The sequence below is a fragment of the Urocitellus parryii genome, chromosome 3 (genome assembly GCF_045843805.1).
Source record: "Urocitellus parryii isolate mUroPar1 chromosome 3, mUroPar1.hap1, whole genome shotgun sequence".
NCBI classification, from domain to species: Eukaryota; Metazoa; Chordata; class Mammalia; order Rodentia; family Sciuridae; genus Urocitellus; species Urocitellus parryii.
This window is the reverse complement of record NC_135533.1, coordinates 15,833,964-15,851,818: the sequence shown is the minus strand read 5'-3', so window position 1 is coordinate 15,851,818 and position 17,855 is coordinate 15,833,964. Positions and strand designations below refer to the sequence as shown.

Sequence of the window (17,855 nt, the reverse complement as noted above, 5' to 3'; positions counted from 1 at the left end):
TATTTTCTTCTTTCCATTCTTATTTTACGCATTACTCTTTTATTCCTTTTCCTATTAATTAGTTAATAGTTACTAAACTGGTTCTGTCTTTTCATTCTCTCTTTCTGGATTTCACTTAGAGCAAACTTTCCAAAGGAAAAGAAATGCATTTATTAGTTCTGGTTTTCTGGACTTTTTTTTTTTAACGTGGGGATCAGATCCATGCCTTATACATGTTAGTCAGGCATGATACCACAGAGCTGTAGTTTCATTACAGTTTTTGCATTCATTAATAGCTCATATCTTACATCTTTTTCTAGCTTATGAATAGGCTTCTAACTTTTTCAGTTAAATAGATGTTTCATTAATTTTTTTCATTTTTTGATTTGTTTTCTTTTCTCTATGTTAGTGCTGGGGATCAAACCCAGGGCCTCATATATGCAAGGCAAGTAGTCTGCCATTGAGCTACACCCACCACCACCCTCCAGTTTTTCTTTTTCTTATTTAGTAATATAAACATTGAATGCAGTGAATTTTCTTCTGAGAACTGTTTTACATATAATTTCATAAATGTAATGCTTTCAATTTTATTTTCAAGACATTCTGCAATTTGACTTTGCTTTCTTCTTTGATGAATAGTTGTTTACAAGAGTTCTTGTTGTATTTTACTTTCTAATGTTAGAGCTTTATCTTCTAGCTTTGATATTCTACTTTTAATCATGCTGAGCTCAGATAATATCATTGATCAATATTTTTAATAATTCATGAGATTGTGACAAGATATATTCTACTTTAAAATATTGGGTTGGGCATAATGGACATACATTCCTGTGTTATAAATCTTTAGCATTTAATATTGGAAAAGCTGTACTGAATGAGTGGCTTCATTCCTTTATCACAGTGGTTCTTACCTAGGGCTAATTTTGTCCCACCTCCCCCAGGGGACATTTGAAAATGTCTACAGATATTTTTGGTTGTCCCAACTTGGGTGGGGAACACAGAGGTGACATCAGCACCTGGTAGGTAGAGGTGGGGAAACCGCTAAACATCTTATAATGCTCAGGCAATTACAGCAAAGGTTTGTCCAGCCCAATGTGAATAATGCAGAGATGGAGAAGCCTTGATGATACAAAATCCTTTCTTGATAAATGTTACAGTGTGCAGATTCCTAATGCCATAATTTCAGTTCATTGCATATAACGGTCAGCTAATCCATTTAGACTCGTTTCTATAGCACTTCAAGTAAACAGTCCATCTCTTACAATTTGTCTGTTTTTTCATGCATTTTATCTTTTCTTGTATTGTTAAGCTCATAATGGATTTTATGCTTTTAGTATTTGAGTTTAGATAACAGGGAAAAATGAGTCCCAATGAAAATAAGGTAAGAAAAAACAGAAATTGTAAATTATAAATTATTTCCTCAGTATTGAGAGGTTAAATAACTACTGATACAAAAGATGGAGGCAATCAGAGGGGCAGATTAAGCTAGTCTTCTGCTTTCCTTCTTTCCTCAAATTTCTTGAAATCACCGTGCAAACAGATAACTAAAAACACCAAATTCATGCCACCTGTAGAATAAAGAAAGGGTAAATATTCCAGGATAGAAAGAAGGGATGAGACTGGCAAATAAATAAAAGTTGAGAAAACTACAATCCAAAATACTTACAGTAAACAGTTTCTGCAAAGATTAGTGCAATTTTAGACATACTCCAGCCTTACGGTCAATTAAAAATTTAAAAAGTAAAAGCTTTTAGAGAATCATCCGATAATGTGTTAAAAAATCTCCATGTAGCTGGTCATGATGTTTCAAGCCTGTAATCCCTGCAACTCAGGAGGCTGAGGCAGGAGGATTGCAAGCTTGAGGCCAGCCTCAGTGATTTAGTGAAAGCCTGTCTCAAAATTTAAAAAAAAAAATAAAATAAAAAAGAATCAAATATGTAGCTCAGTAGTAAAGTGCCCCTGGCTTCAATTCCCAGTGCCAAAACAAAACAACAACAACAAAAAAACTGTTTAAAATCATTAGACAAGTCATGTATTCTGCCAGCTCACACGGCTTCCTGTACATACAGCTCTGCGGGTCAGTAGCCAGTGTGTTCTTCAGGCTGCGGTTCACTCCTTTCTAATCCATGGGGACACTAAGCCTGGAGAAGTGGACTAGCACAGTGCCTGGCCCGCAGGGGAACACAGCCTGGAGCTGGGTGCATTCCAAAACCACACAATGGCAGAAGGAAGAAAAAACAAGAATGAAGCTGATTTTGACACTGACTTCTGGGATTCAGCTACGGAAGTGAGGAGGGAGATGATGTGGAGGGAGAAGTAGGGAGCTATGTCAGTGTGTAATGTGTCCTTGGGGCTACATGAGAACCAGGCACTGAGTATGTCTTGTGTAAATATTATCCTCCCAACATCTCTCTGGTAAAGACAAAGAAACCAATGACATGAACTCCTGCCACGCGTACCATGAGACCAGATCTCTCTCTTGCCAACTCCACCTGCCTTCTGGGCAAGTGGCCTCTAGAGGACATCTAAGTACAAGAACTGGGCAACTAGGAGTCTAGTAGGAAGAGCCAAAAACTGGCAAGGCTTTGAATACACTGACCACAACCCAGACTCCAGGAGCATTCTTCAAAGGTAATTGACATGAAAAATATCTGTCCTTCTGCATGGTTGTCATTAGTCAAAGCTTCACTAGGTACTAATACCATCAGTTTCCATCTCCATTCCCAGGACCTTTGATCTAAAGACTGCATTACACCTGGAATTAGGCCCCTATCAAATGCCTCACACGATGTCCACTGGGAGAATTCCTTGAAGACAGAGCTTCGATATATAATGGGAAAGAATCGCTCTGTGCTGGCTTCAGGTGACCTTGCACACATTCACCAGGGAACATGGGGAAGCTTGAACTGCAGCGGACCTGTCTTGGTGGAATATCCTGAATCCTTCTGGAACATGCATGCATGAGACTTTGGAGAAGATTCCCCTGAAGGGATGTTCCTCCCTCGTTTCTTTTGTCAGTCAGCTTTTCGTCCCTGTGGCCAAAATACCTAACAAGAACAACTCAGAGGAGGAAAGGTTGATTTTGACTCATGGAATCAGAGGTTTTAGTTGGAGGTCAACTGGCACCATTGCTTTGCACCTAAGGTGATATAGAAGATTATGGCAGAAAACCAGAGTCCAGGCCCAGGTCAGGTCCACGACTGCCCCCACTGTCCTGGGTGAGAGCCCAGATCCAGAACTGCTCCTGCAGAGAGTGGAGGACCACACTGGGGCTCCCATTTACCAACATGTTGCTCCCCCAGCCTGCCTCCGCCTTGGGACAACAGACAGAAGCCATCGACATCGCCCTCCCCACGTAGTAGCCTCCACGTTGGGACAACAGACAGAGCCTGGAGGCAGCTGCTTCTCCAAACAGGCAGCCCAAAGCCATTTTAAGGCCCACCCTTTCAGCCCCATCTCTGAAAGCGGTTGCAGCCACCTTGGGACACCCCCACTGCTATCTTGAGGTACTTCTGCTATTGCCGCCACCATTTTTAGTTGTGCAGTAGCATCCCTCTTGGGACACCAGCTGGGGGATAGAATCCCAGCACCATAGTGAGGTACAGGTAATCTGCAGGGACACTACAGATTATAGGGTAAAAACTGTAATACCTCAGATCCGCACTGCAAGAAAGGGAGACACATAAACAACATGAAAAAACAAAGGAAGAAAGTGCCCCAAACAAACCGAGACACGACAGTAATAGAACCCATGGACAGTGAGTTGATGAAATGCCAGAGAAGGAGTTCAGAACGTACCTAATTAAAATGATCTCCGAATTAAAGAATGACATCAGAGAGCACACACAGGCAGAAATGAATCCCTCCAACAAAGAGATAAGAGAGCAAATACCGGCAACCATTGATCACATCAACAAAGAGATAAGGGAGCAAGTACAGGTAGCAATAGATCACTTCAAGGAAGATATAGAGATTCTGAAAAAAAAAAGAAAATCCAATAAGAAGATTTATGGCAGAAGACTATGGCAATAGCAGAGGCATTTGGGAAACAGAGACAGAGTGAAATGGGACAGGGACAAAATATAGCCCCAGAGGCTATGCTCCTGGTGACCTAGTCCTCCAACCATGCCCTACCTGCCTACAGTTTCCACCACCTCCCAGGGGTCCATTCTGCTATTAATGCGTTCATCGACTGATGAAGTCAGAACTCTCACGAGCCAGTCACTTCCTCCAAAGCTCCTTTAGCACTTGAGCTTTGGGGGACCTTACAGATAGAAACCGTAACACTTCCTTATCTGGCCCTGTAATGAGGCAGTTTCTCATCTTCTCCCAGTTGCTGACAGGTCGAAGGGTTTTTGTCAACTAACCAGGAAACAGCTGCCAGCTATGAAGCCACCTCCCAGCAACAAAGCAGAGCTCCTCAGTGACGGAGTCTATCCTCATTCAGGTTTCTTTTATTTTGATTTGGCCCTGTACAAGAGAATAACAATAAAAGATGGTTACTAGACACTGAGAAGAGAGACATAAAGATAGAGATTCCACTGCTGTATTCAGAAGGATACAATAAAATGACTCAGATTTCAGTAACAATTCACCTTAGGCGTCTTGAGGATCCATAAATAGATGTCTATGTTTTTTTTATGACAAATATTTTTTACATTGTTTTAGTTGTAGATGGACACAATGCCTTTATTTTATTTATTTTTGTGGTGCTGAGGATACAACCCAATGCCTCACACATGCTGGGCAAGTGCTTTACCACTAAGCCACAGCCACAGCCCAGTAAATTTTTTTAGTAGACCCCGACACCTGTGTTCCGTGCTGACAACTGCTGCTTCATCACCAGTGCACAGCTAGCTTGCACAAGAGCTGGTAATTTTTCCCACTTTATAAATATAAATATTTGGATTCGCGCCCCGGCTGGGTTGCTATGGGTTGGAGGGGAGCGCTGGATAGTGGGTCTCTGGGTCAGGCCCTTATCTGCCATCAGACTCAGTGAAGCGGAGCCACTGTCACATGGACCTGTGGAGAAACTTAATATATTAAGTTTGTTCTCCCTGAGGCTAGAGCTGGAGCACTGTCTTTTGGAGAAAGCCAGTGAATTAAACTCCATGAAGAAAACAGTCAGTTCTTGTGTATAACAAGGAGTTCAAACTGGGACAAAAAAAAAAAAAAATTAACCCAGGAGAACTTAAATAAGCAGAGAAGGATAACTCTCTAAAATAGAGACATCAGCTTGTCCAGTTAGAAGAGGAACAAAAGTTAATATTGACTCCATTGAAATGAAATTTGGACTTTGGGCGCCAACTCTGGAGGGCCATTGAGAGAAGTGATATTGTGGTCCAGATGGTAGATGCTCAAAACCCACCCCTGTTCAGATGTGAAGATTTGGAATGTTATGTGGAGGAGACAGATGCTGAGAAGGAGAACACTGTCCTGATAAACAAGGCCGACTTGCTGAGCAGCCGAGTGCCTGGGCTGCATACTTTGAAAAAGAAGATGCAAACGAGGTTATTTTCTGCTCCACTTTGGCTCAAACTGCTCAACTGAATGGTGACTCTAAGGAACAAGTGAACAGAGATACCGGAGAAGGGAGCATCTGATTTCTGAAAACTCCAGTTTTGAGGAAAATAAAATTCCACACAACGAGACCAACCATCTCCCCAACAGGGATTCTCTCTCATTTGATGACTCCTCTTGGATGAGGATGATAGTGAGGAGGACTGTCAGGAGGAGGAGGACTGGCAGACATGCTCAGAAGAAGACAGCTGCCCTAATGAGGAGGCCTGTGGTCAGGGCTGGAAGAAAAGCCACACTGAGGATTCTGAGGCTCAGGACAGGAAAACCCAATGGAGGAGGCAAATTCACAACGTTAGCCACCTGGTGTCAAAGCAGGAATCACTGGTGCTCTTTACGCAGCTGCACACTGGGAAGCAGGTGAAAGATGGCAGCTGGACTGGTAGGCTACCCTAACACTGGTAAAAAGTTCAACCATCAACACCATCATGGGCAACAGAAAAGCATCAGTGTCTGTCACACCTGGTCACACCAAGCATTTCCACACTCTCTACATGGAGCCTGGCCCATGCTTATGTGACTGACTAGGCCTGGTATTGCCATCCTTTGTGTCTATGAAGGCAGAGATGATTTGCAATGGAATTCTCCCAATTGACCAGATGAGAGATGGTGTCCCACCTGTACCACTAGTATGCCAGAATATTCTACTACATGTTTTAGAAGCTACCTATGGCATAAATATCTTAAAGCCTAGAGAAGATGAAGATGCCACTCGATCTCCAACCTCAGAAGAACGGTTGACAGCAAGGATTCATGATAGGATGTGGACAGCCAGGCCCACCTTGGTCTGCACACTATATCCTAAAGGATCATGTCAAAGGGAAACTACTATACTGCCATCCCCCTCCTGGAAGAGATCATGTGACATTTCAGCATCAACACCACCAGTGACTCCTAAGGAATGAAATGAATAGTGTTAAAATAAAAATGCAGCCAGGTAGAAATAAAAACACAACAGTGGACACAACTTTTGTCATCAAAGAATATGAGCACTTTGATCAAAGGGGTTCAGGCTCTGGTGGGTTAACAGCCTGGCAATGGCCTGAAGACTGCAGCTACTCTAGGAGTCAGGAAGCGCTAGATAAAATACAGCTCCACAAGCACCTAGATATGTGATCGTGGTCTCCATCTGCACTGTGCATATGGAAAAGAGTAGAAGCTGTTTGTTGCCTGTGGAACTTTTGACTCCGGTGCTGTGGAAAGGACTCTGCTCTAGCGGATGTAGCCATACCCAACAGTCTTGATGTCAGGGCTGAAGGGCTCCTGATATACTGCCTCTGACTTTAGTCATCATTGGTGCCCCAGAAACGTATTCCTGTAAGATGATGAACTTCAGGAAGTTAAAAAAATAATTTTGTATACCCTGGAGATTAATGCTCTAATCAAGAAAAAAGCAAAAACACAAAAACCAATATCAACAGTAAGGGAGCTATTAAAATAACCCTTCAGATACTGACAATATATTAAGGTGACTAGGACTGCATGCTAATATATGTGATAGCTTAAATAACATGGTCTGCATCAGAGAAGGATCTGTGTGTTGCTAAAAAGATAATGGGTTCAGTGACTGATGGATGAAATGTTCTATATGTGTCTGTAAAGTCTAAGTTATTAATGTATTGTTCACTCCTATAGCTTCTTTATTCAGTTTTTGTTGGGAGGATCTATCCAGTGGTGACTGAGTCATGTTAAAGTCACCCAGTATTATTGTGCTTTGGTCTATTTGATTCTTGAAACTGAGAAGGGTTTGTTTGATGTACATAGATATTCCATTGTTTGGGGCATAAATATTTAGAATTGTTATGTCTTGTTCATGTATAGTTCCCTTAAGCAGTATGAAATGTCCCTCTTTGTTCCTTCTGATTAACTGTGGCTTGAAGTCCTCTTTATCTGATATGAGGATAGAACCCCCTGCTTATTTACAAGATTCATATGAATGCTATGTTTTTTGCCCATCCTTTTACCTTCAGTCTGTGGATATTTTTGCCTATGAGGTTAGTCTCTTGAAGACAGCCTATTGTTAGGTCTTTTTTTTTTTTTTTATCCAATCTGTCAGACGATGTCTTTTGATTGATGGGCTTAGACCATTTACATTCAATGCCATTATTGAGAAATGATTTTTATTCCCTGTCATTTTGATTTATTTCTGGTTTTTACTTTGAATTAGTTTCTCCTTTGATTGATTATTCTTCTAGTGTAGTTTCTCCCTTTGCTGTTTTTTTCACTTTTAGTTTTCATGAAATATTTTATTCAGAATGTTTTGTAGTGCAGGCTTTCTAGTGAATTCTTTTAACTGTTATTTAACATGGAAGATTTTATTTCATCATCAATTTTGAAGCTTAATTTTTCTGGGTATAGTATTCAACTGGCTTTCTTTTTTTCTTTTTTTCCAGTGCTTGGTATATATTATTCCAAGACCTTCTAGTTCTGAGGGTTTGGGTTGAGAAACCAGCTGAGATCCAGATTGCTTTCCCTCTAAACGTTACCTACCGTTTTCCTCTGGCAGCCTTTAAAATTCTATTCTCACTCTGTTTGCGAGGCATTTTCATAAAAATGTGCCTTGGTGTGAGTCTGTTCTAATTTTGTATATTTGGGGTGTTGTAAGCCTCCTTTATTTTATTTTCCATTTCATTCTTTAGGTTTGGAAAATTTTCAGATATTATTTCATTGAAAAGATTGGGCATTCCTTTGGTTTGTATCTCCGAGCCTTCATCTATCTTGATAAATATTAAACTTGGTCTTTTCATGTTATTCCATATTTCTTGGAAGTTCTATTCATGGTTTTGTAACATCTTTTCTTCCTGGTCAACTTTGTTTTTAAGGTTATATATTTTGTCTTCATTGCCTAAAACTTTGTATTCTAAGTGATCTAGTCTGTTGGTGATGTTTCCATTGAACTCTTAATTTGGTTTATTTATTTCTTCATTCTGAGGATTTCTGCTTGAATTTTTTTCCAGAATATCCATTTCATTATTGAAGTAATCCATTTCTTCCTGTATTTTTTCTTTTCTGATTTTACTCCTTACATCATCCTTTACTTCACAGACAGACTATGTACATTCTAAATTCTGTCTCTGACATTTCTTCCACTACAGTGTCATTATATTCCATTACTGAAGTATCTTCATTGGTTTGGGGCAATTTGTTCCCTTGCTTTTTCATGTTATTTATATGACATATGACCGCTACCCACATATGACTGCTACCCATCTAGCAGTATGAATCTGAGGTAGAAGTGTTTCTACCTTGTGGAATTATAGTGTCCCTGAAGATTTCCAGTACCTCACCTCTCCCTTTAGGGGGAGAAAAATAATAACAATGAATGCAAACAATATACAGTATTAAACCAAATAGTTTCTACTATGACATCTACAATGTTAATTGTCACAATAAACAGACATGATGGGATCAGTTATTGCCTACAAAAAAACACAAGTTTGCAAAAGGGTTTAGAATTTTAAATGGTGAACAGGGAAGGAACTGAGGTTGTATAGTATGTAATGATTATGAGGGAGTAGGAGAAAAGATAGAAGTAAAAAATTAAAGGAAGGATGAAAGAACAATAGAAATTGTAATCAGGAGAAAAGAGAGAAAGAGAATCAAGGGAAACAGGTAAGAGAAAAAAATATATATATACAATAAAATTTTTTTAAATTAAGAATAAAAATAAAAAAATACAAAGTAGAACTAAAGTATACTAATCAAATATCTGCCTCCTCAAAAAAAAAACTGATCTATAAAAAATAACTGGCTTCAATGAAAGTCACATCAAGGAGAAAAAATAAAGTGTACTATGCAAAGATACTTGAGTTCCCAGCCATACTAAAGAAAATGTTAGGTTCTTGTGGCTGTGATAGAATGTGGAAATATGAAGTAGATGAGTTATAGTGTCCATTGTGCAACCATCTTGGATCATTTCTAAAATATAATAAACTGTAGTTACATACAAATCTGCAGTTAAAAAAAATAAAACAACTGGCTTCAAAAATGTTAAAAACGAGAAAAAAAATGAGTATGTATAAATGTCCACATACCATTAAGATCACAATTAAATAGAGAAAAGAGAAAGAAAAAATGGAAAAAGAAAAAAAATCAATGAAAAACTAAAGAATTCTTTCCTTTGGAGTTCAAAAGATTTTCAGCTTCTCTTCTCAGCAGTTTTAGGTGGGTCATCTGAAGCATAATGCTCCATCCTCTGAATTGCTGAAGTATAAGTGGTAATCCATTGGTGGAATTCCTTGAGTCAGGATTTAGGCTCAGGTGAGCTCCAGGCTATTCTCTGAATGCCAATTGGTCTGGAGATTTTAAATCAGTACACCTCCAGGTCCCAGTAATTACCAGTCCATGCTGGAAGACTGTATCACAGATATATCCCCTGGGTTCCACTCATGTGATGAGCCAAATCTTAGTTACATACATCACCTGTGGATACCACTTTTCTTGGTCTTCCTGGGTTCAATCTCCAAACAATTTCTTCCACCTCTGCCCTTCTAAATTTCTAGCCAGAGGTGTCTCTCCCAGCTTGTCCTGCAAGCAGCCAGATTGGAGGGGGAGAGGTAGAGACAGGTTGGTTTCCATGACCAGTTGTCCCCTGCATAAATCTCTCTCCATGTTTAATTTTCTCCTGGTCACTTAAGCACACTCCATGGTGTGCAATGTGTGTTTACTGGGTCTATATTTTGAGCCACACTTAGGTGTGTCAGGAATGGGCTCCCTCACCTGCTGGCCACTGTGCTGTGGCTGCAAAATTGTTCTTTTTCTGGTCCTCCACATACTGCCTGGAGAGATGGCAGCTTCTTTCCCACACAAGGATATTGTGCAGGGTGTCTTTCAGTTTAGTCAAGCAATGTCCTTGATCTCTAAATGCTCTGTACTCAGACATGCCTCAAGTCTCCTAGGAATGTGGGTCCCTTTAATTCCCTTATCCCTCCACTTTGCTCATGGAGGGATTGTTCTGACTGATGCTGATGCTTCCAGCTGCAGAAGTGGCTGTGCTGTGGGGATTTCTTCCTTATTTTTATTATATTCAAACTCCTGAGTCCCCAATCTGCTTTGAATGTCCAGTTTTAAATTCTCCTCTCCTTTTTTTTTTTTTTTGGTTCACTCACCTTGCTAAGAAGTTGCCAATCTGTTTTCTTAGTTTTACTCCACAAAGGAGTCAGGAAAGTGACCTCCTTTACTCCATTGTCTTGAGAAACTTCATTTCTTCCTCATGAAATATTTGCTGAGAATGTTCCATAGTTCAGGCTTTCTACTGATGAATTCTTTTAACTTTTGTTTATTGTGGAAGGTTTTAATTTTATCTTTAAATCTGAAACTTAATTTTGCAGGGTACAGTATTCTTGGTTGACATTCATTTTCTTGCAGAGCTTGGTATATATTATTCCATGACCTCCTAGCTTTAAGGGTTTCGGTTAAGAAATCAGCTGAGATCTGTATTGGTTTCCCTCTAAAGTAACCTCTCATTTTTCTCTGGCAGCCTTTAAATTTATGTCCTTATTCTCTATGTTAGGCATTTTCATAATAATGTGGCTTGATGTGGTTCTGTTGTATTTTTATATATTTGGGGGTCCTTTAAGTTTCCTGTATTTGGTTTTCTACTTCTTTCTTAAGGTTTGAGAAATTTTCAGATATTATTTCATTGAAAAGATTGTGAATTCCTTTGGTTTGTAACTCTGAGCCTTCCTCTAGTCCCCCAAATCTTAAATTTGGTCTTTTCATATTATCCCATATTTCTTAGAAGTTTTGTTCATGTTCTTTTAACATCTTTTCTCTATGGTCAACTTTATTTTCTCAATTATATATTTTGTCTTCATTGCCTATGTTTTCCAATTGGTCTATTCTGCTGATGATGTATTCTAAAAAAATTTTAATTTGGTTTATTTATTCCTTCATTTTGAGGATTTCTGCTTGTTGGGTTTTTTGTTGTTGTTGTTGTTGTTTGTTTGTTTTGTTTTCTTTTTTCAGAATCTCTATTTCTCTATTGAAGTGATCTTTTGCTTCCTGTATTTTCTCCATTACATCATTTTTTTAACTTACAGAACAATTTAACTTTGAACATTCTAAACTCCTTCTCTGTCACTTCTTCCACCATGTTGTCTTTGGATTCTATTATTGAAGTATATTAGTTTTTTGGTTTTTTTTAGGTGATTTGTTCCCTTGCTTTTTCGTGTTGTTTGTGTCTACCCATTTGACAGTATGGTTTTGAGGCAGTGGAGCTTCTACCCTATGGACTTGCAGGGACTCTGAAGGTTCCCAGTACCTCATAATTTAGGGGGAAACAGATAATAAAACAACAAATGCAAACAATTTATAGCCTCAAGCCAAAGAGTTACTGCTTTGGCATCTACTATGTTAACTGTCACAATAAACATAGATGATATGTTCAGTTACTGCTTATAATCAATACAGTAAGTTTATTTACAATTTTAAGTTATGAATGGGATAGAAAAGAAGTAGTGTAGGATGCAATGTTTGTGAGGTAAAGGTAGAAATAATAGAAGTAGAAAACAGAGGATGAGTGACATCAGTAGAGATTGGTTGGTAGCAGAGTAAAAGAGGGAAAGAGGATGAAGGGAAACATAATGGAAAGGAAAAAGTGTCAAGCACAAAAACTAAAAAGTTAATATTAAAAATAAAAGTAAAAGAGTACAAGAACAAAACTACTATATTCTAATTAAACACCTTAGTCCTTAAACTATTGATTTATGAGAAATAAGTGCCTTAGAAAAATGTTAGGAATGAGAAACAGAGAAAAAAGAAAACCAAATCAAACCAAACAAAGAAACAAAAAACAAAACAAAACCAAAAGACATGTCTGAGTACATATAAGTGTCTATGAACATTCAGGTCACAATTGAAAAGTGAATAGAAAAAAATAAAAAAGTAAAAGCTAAATAAAATTAAAATAAAGAAGAGGATCTTGCTGAAGCATTAGGAAATTGTTTTCACTAGAGTTCCAAATATTCTTCTCAAGTGTCACAGGGTTGCTGGAGTGATGGGAGGTCTCACAGGCAGGAGTTAGGGGTAGGGTTTAGGCTTTGTTAGCTTCTAAGCTCTTCCTTGAATTGGTTTGAAGAGTTTTAATCAGTAGACCTCCCTAGCCAAACAGACGGTGGGCCATGCTGGCAGACTGTCCTCTGAGAAAAACCCCTTGGCTTCATTCCTGCAGAGCAGGGGTCAATTCTTGTTCCCCTCAGACACACATGAACTGTGTGTTCTTAGGACTCATGTTCAGACTCCAGATTGAATGAATTCCTTCCCACCCTTTTGAATTCTCAGCCAGGCATGTCTTTCTAGCTGTATTTTCAAGCAGTCAATCTTACAAGCAAGAGGAAGCAGGGGAAGCCAGGTGTGTTTTCCCCTGTAAAATCCCTGTTCCACTTTTGATCTTCTTTTTCTGGTGTCTTAGACACACACTTTGCTGTCTATTATAGGTTTGCCAAATCTGTTCTTTGGGCCAGGCACAGCTGTTGGAGACCCAGCTGCCATTCCCCTCTGCTGGAGTTGCAAAAATGGTTCCTTCCTCTGATTTCCTGGGTAGCCTGGGGAGATGAGAGATGTGATTTTTTCTTTATTTCTCCTCTGTACAATATTGTTATGCAAGATACCCTTCAGGTTAGTCATGCAATGACTTTGAACTCTGATTGCTCCATATCTACACTCAACTCAGACCTCCCCAAATTGAGGGGTTTTTAATTGAATATCACTTCACAATTTTAATGCAGGAGAAATTTCACCCAATGGAGCAGCTGCTGGGAGCAGAAGCCCTGGGGATTTCTTTCGTTTTATTCTATCCAACCATCTGATTTCCTGCTCGGTTTTGAATGTCCAGAGTTACTTCCCAGAAAAGATCCCTGCTCTCACCTTGTTGAGAAGCTCCATGTCTGAGATCTTAGTTTCACCCCTCAGAGCAACCAGGAAAGTGGCCTTCTCTAATCTGCCATGTTTCTCAATCTCTCCATTGCGTTCTTAAGATTTGGGAAATTTTCTCATTTTATTTCATTGGAAAGATTGTGCATTCCTTTAGTTTGTATTTCCAGGCCTTCTTCTATTCCTATAAATCTTATATTTGGTCTTTTTATGTTATCTCATATTTCTAGGAAGGTCTGATCATGATCTATTAACATCTTTTCTCCATGGTCAACTGTATTCTCAAGATCATATACTTTGCTTTTGTTGCCTGAAACTCTATCTTCCAAGTGGTCTAGTCTGTTGGTGATACTTTTCATTGAATTTTTAATCTGGTCTTACTTATTTCTTCATTTCAAGAAATTCTATTTGTTTTTTTTTCAGAATCTATACCTTTTTTTTGAAGTAATCTTTCATTTCCAATTTCATTTTTTACCTTGCACATAAGGTTAACTATGAACTTTTAAAATTTTTTCTCTGACATTTCTCCCACTACGGTGTCAGTGAATTTTTATTGAGGCATATTTCTTTATTTGAATTGATTTGTTCCCTTTCTTTTTCTTTTTTTTAATATTTATTTTTTAGTTGTAGTTGGACACAATACCTTTATTTTATTTTATTTTTTTATGTGGTGCTGAGGATTGAACCCAGGGCCTCACACGTGCTAGGCAAGTGCTCTACTGCTGAGCCAAAATCCCAGCCCCTGTTCCCTTGATTTTTCTCATTCTTTGTGTGTCTACCCATCTAACAGCATGGATCTGAGGCAGTAGGTTTTCTACCCTGTGAACTTACAGTGTCCCTGTAGGTTCCCAGTACCTCACCATTTAGGGGAAGACAAATAATAACAATAACCAATACAAATGACATACAGCATTAAACTAAGTAGTTCTTGTCATGAATTTACAATCATTTTTGTCACTATAAACAACAAATGATCTGAGCATATATTGCCTCTAGTAAAAACAGTAAGTTTACAAAAGTGTTTGCGATTTCAAAAAGTAAACAGGGAGAGATAGAAGAGATGTAGGATGTGATTATGAAGGAGGAGGGGGGAAAGAAAATGAAAGTAAAAAATTAAAGGAAGAGTGAAAGAGAACAATAAATTTTTGTTTATTAGCAAAAGAAAAGAGATAAAGAGAATCAAGGGAAACCACTAAGTGAGAGGAAAAAGAAGAAAAAGAAATATATATATATATATATATATATATATATATATATATATATAAAACAAAACCAAAATATATTAATCAATACCCTATCCCTCAAAAGACTGAGTCTTGAAAAATAACTGCCTTCAAAAAATGCTAGAAATTAGAAAAAAGACAAATATATATAAGTATTCACAAAGCACTCAGCTGACAATTAATCAGGAAAACAAAACAAAACAAAATAAAAGTTCTCAGTGAAAAGTTAAGGAATTTTTTTCCATTGCAGTGGTCAAAAATTGTCAGTGAAAATATGACATTCGTGAATGTCTTTCATTTCATTTCTTCCTGATGTATACAGCGTGTAGGAGAGTACTGGCCACCGACTGTCAAATCCTTCCTCTTTTTGAGTTCAGAAATTCTTGGCTTCCCTTCTTGGCCACGTGAGAGTGTGCTGGAGAGTGGTGTCTGCTCTACCCTCAGGGAGTGTCCTGTGAGGGGAATTCTTGAAGGTAGAGCTCCTGAAGATGGGATGTAGGTCTAGGTAGGCTTAATTGAATGGTGGTTGGTCTTCAGATTTTAAATCAGTGCACCTCCAGGGCCCAGCAACTGTTGATTCATGTTGGGAGACTGCACCCAGAAATCTCCCCTGGGTTCCACTTATGCCGTGTGGAATCAATCCTTTGCCCTCTCCATCAGCTATGGGCCCTACCTTTTCAATCCACAGCCTGGCATGGCCCTCCCATTTGTCCTGGTAGCATAGCTGCTAGACTCAAGAGGGAGGGGGAGCTGGGCCGGTTTCCCCCACCCAGAATCCCCTCTGTAAAACCCTCTCCACATCCGATATTTGTGTGTGTGGCTGAAACATGACTTCTTCCTCTGTTCTCCCTCGGCAGCCAGAAAGAGAGAGAAGTGTTCTTTCCCACACAAAAGTATTGTGCTGCACGTTTTCAGGTTAGTCCAGCAGTGTCTTTGGCCTCTGATGCTTTAATACCAAGACATGCCTCCTAAAAATGTGGGTTCCCTTTAGTCTGTTCTCTCTCCACTCTGTCTGTGAAGGGCCTGCTCTGGCAGGTGCCAGCAGTGGGGAAGGGGATTTCTTCCTTAGAAGTTTATACCCAGCCTCCCAAGTTCCCAGTCTGATTTGAATATCCAGTATTAATTCCCAGTATAGTTCCCCCTTTCCTTTTTACCCATCTTACTGAGAAATTGCCTTCCCGTTTTCTTGGTTTTATGCCATGGAGCAGCCTGAAAAGCGACCTCCTCTATTTCACCATCTTGAGTAGCTTTCTTTCCTAAGTTTTTTCACTATTCACAAAAGTCCAGGTTATAGGCTTGGGGATTTACCTTAGTGGTAAAGCACTCACCTTGTGTGCATGAGGCCCTGAGTTCGATCCCTAGTACTACAAAAAATAAATAAATAAAATAAAAGTCAAGGTTATGGTTTTGAATAAAAATGCCAATGTAAAACCCTAAGTTTTTATCACTTCAATTTTTCTTGTACTCAATTGTGATGACAATCTTAATAAGATGTTATTTGGTATTAAAATGAGGACATTCCTAAATCATTTTTATAAAATACTGTTACCAGTGAATCATTCTAATCACATAATTCTGATCCAAGCATGCTGCATTACCAGAGGTTTAAGAATCAACGTCTTTATTCAATGTCAAGAATCAACATATTTAATAGATATGATTCTAAAGTTGTTCATAAATTTTTCATGCTATGAAAATAAAGGAGTTTTCTGTCTCCTTTACAAAATCCTATAAAATTATTAAAGATAAGCCAAAATCCAAAGAAAATCTTATTTATTAAGCTTAAAGCTAGTAAAGAATATGCATTATCTGACTTATTATGCAACATCATTATACCTACTTACATGGTTGTATTTAAGGAGTTTATATTTGTACAGCACTTAGAACAGTGCATAGTACACATAAGTACCTACTTTGAGGTGGGCGTGGTGGTACACATTTGTAATCCCAGTTACTTGGGAGGCTAATGAAGGAGGCTCTCAAGCTCAATGCCAACCTGAGCAACTTAGCAGGACCCTATCTCAAAATAAAAAAGGTTTGGGAGTGTAGCTCAGTGAAAGAGCATCCCTGGTACTACAACAAAAAAATTATCCACTTAGTGATGGTTGTCAGCATTTTCCTGGGTTGAACAGTTCAGATAGAACTTACTCATCTGCATTGCTCCAACAAGAGGGAGTCATCCAGGTCATAGTTAACATTGCTCCCTTAGGTCCCCAAGAAACTTCACGAGCCTCAGGACTGAGGCCAAGCCAATAGTGCAACTGATGAAGACCCTACCAGTGAACATGACTCCTGGTCTTTGGTGACAAGTCTTGAGGCTAATTCTTTCCATACAGGTTGAGGAGAGAGTCAAAACCTGAGGGAATGTGTATTCCAGAGTAAGTGATATTGGAGAGCCATTAGCACTTAGTAATAACAGCAGCAGCTCCATGTTGAGTACTTACATGCATCATGGCACTTAGTCTTCTCAGAAGCCCCATGGGGTGTTAGACCTATTTTATTGATAAGCAAATGGAACTCAGAGAAGTGACTATCCCAAATTCTTATAGCTGATAAGTAGTAAAGGTAGGATTCAAACCCAATTCAAATTTTTAAAACTGATGTCCTTAATCCTGGTAATATAACCTTGTATTCTCAAATTGTGGTCTGTTAACCTCAGGGGGGCTTCCCAGGACCCTTCCATGGGATTGGCAAAGTCAAAACTGTTTCAGAGTAATGTCAACATCTGGTTTGCAGCTTTCATAATATTGACATTCTCCCTAATGATGCAAAAGCAACAGTGGGTATAACTGATGGATTCTGAACACACATCAAAGTTCAGTAGTCATTGAATTGATCACCACCGCTCACCTACAGTGAAGGAAAATGCTGGCTTCCCAGCTACTCGGGAGGCTGAAGCAAAAGGATTGTAAGTTCAAGGAATCAGAGGAAGAAAAAAGTCAGAAAAGAAAAAATGAGAGAAAGAAATAGCAAAAGAGAGAAGGAATGAAGGAAATGTTTTTGATGAAGCATTTAAAAATACCAATTTTATTAAATGGTATAAACAACACTTTTGGTACTCAAAAGAGGTAAAACCTTTATAGTCAATAGATAGTTTTTGTTTAGTTGGTTTTGTTTCTTTTTGTGTATGGTGCTGGGTATCAAACCCAAGGTCTCACATGCTAGGCAATTGTTCTAAGACTGAGCTACATCCCCAGCCTGAAA

At 38.8% G+C, this 17,855-nt stretch overlaps 1 pseudogene; it reads left to right on the top strand.

Annotated features, from left to right (window-relative positions):
• The first annotated feature begins 2,197 nt into the window (after window positions 1–2,197).
• On the top strand, window positions 2,198–6,637 carry LOC113189658 (large subunit GTPase 1 homolog; annotated as a pseudogene).
• The last annotated feature ends 11,218 nt before the right edge of the window (window positions 6,638–17,855 follow it).